Here is a 1,909-nt window from a genome sequence, read left to right on the forward strand (position 1 = left end):
TTGAATTGAATGCCTTTTATTGTCATTATACATTGCACAACGAAATTGTAGAGCTTCTCCTGTGCTTAGTGCAAAACAATTAAAGTAAAAAAAAAAACAAGTAAGTAAAAGGTGCAGATATATGCAAAATAATAATACAAGAATAAAACGTATTAAGTCTTTAAAAATGTATGGTAACTGTACATCTTGTATTTTTTATTTGTTCAGGATGTTGATGGTTTTTGGAAAGAAATTTTTTCTCAGTCTGTTTGTCCTCGCTTTTAAGTTTCTGTATCGCCTGCCAGACGGCAACAGCTCAAACAGCTGAGAACTGGGATGTGAGCTGTCCTTGCTGATGTTGCGAGCTCTCCTGAGACACCGGATGGAGTAGATGTCCATCAGGGAGGGGAGAACAGCCAACCATCCTCTTTGCTGTTTTGATTGTCCTCTGAAGCCCCACTCTGTCTGCCACCTCACTCTGTAAATTGTAGTCCGCCACTCTAAAGGCTCCCACATTTATATGTGTCACACTTAGACTAAGTGTTCAGTAATTTCAGGTTTTTTGATTTGGGAGATTCAAAATCCAATTCCAAAACAGATACGACTAAATATTCAGATGTTGTTGTTTTTTATTGAATTTCATGGTACAGTATGTACCTTTAATTGGTCAAATAACTTGGTGTTCTCAACTTGCAAATGCAAATTAGGAAAATGCGGAAACCCTCTGAAAAAATATATTGTGGGGAATATCTAGTTCTGACATGTCTACAGATTGACTAAATTAGGTCTCTGCTCAGAATCTTATCCACATAATGTCATCCCTCTATTCTCTTTCAGCAAGTGTGCAGGATGTTTTCAAAAAAGGAAAGAAGACAAATCCTCCTGTGTACGTTATTGATGACAATAATATTTACTCCCTGTGAAGCGATTTCAGTATTGTCAATATTATTATCATTTGTAAAACTAGCATTTCTTTATGAAAGCTGCCTTTTTCTTTTTGTGCTGTTTGGGCATTACACTGATACAAATATTGTGCTTGATCTACTTAAAAAAAATAAGTCAACTTTTTGCATGAGATTATTATGTAGATCAAGAAAGACTATCCATCCATCCATTATCTATACTCGCTTTTATCCTTTGCAGGGTCACGGGGGTCTGCTGGAGCCAATACCAGCTCATATTCAGGCGAGAGGCAGGGGTTACACCCTGGACAGGTCGCCAGTCCATCACAGTCAAGAAAGACTAGTCTTTGTATAAACTACTTAACTTTATGTATGTAAATAATACATTTTGCAAGTACAGTCAACTTAATTGTGTTAAGTTTACTTTATTTATCAAAATTAAGTTGCAAATGAATTTTGTACATGCTAAAAATGAAGTAGTTTATACAAAGACTAGTCTTTCTTCATCTACATAAAAATCTCATGCAAAGAAGTTGCCTTAATATTTTTAAAGTAGATCAAGCAAGATATTTTTTACTGAGGTGTACTACATAAAACAAATAAAACATGTCTCATCTAAACGTTGGTCAATCTGCCCAATAGATTAAAATTGTTAAAGGAAAAGTAAACACAACAAGATCATTGCTTGTTGTTTGTGTGTGAATGAAAAGATTGCCTGGGATTACATTAATACTGTTTATTAAGGAAAAAATGCACAATGTCTTGTTTTTTGTATAAATGCAGATTAAGTTCAAAACTAGATGTATTCATGTAAAGCAACAAACTTCATTTTTGATTGTTAATATCACAGATTTAAATATGTTATATTTACATGCGCTTAGATTTATTTTTTCAGTGTATTTCAAACGTTGTACTCGAATCAAACTGCATCTAACACTGTTTTAAGGCTATGTAAACACTAGAAGTGGGTTTTTTTTCAGTGTTTTTCCCCCCTCCACATGCGGGCGGGTTGTTATCGCGAGGAGCTG

The sequence above is a fragment of the Cololabis saira genome, chromosome 5 (assembly GCF_033807715.1).
Source record: "Cololabis saira isolate AMF1-May2022 chromosome 5, fColSai1.1, whole genome shotgun sequence".
Taxonomy (NCBI): Eukaryota; Metazoa; Chordata; class Actinopteri; order Beloniformes; family Belonidae; genus Cololabis; species Cololabis saira.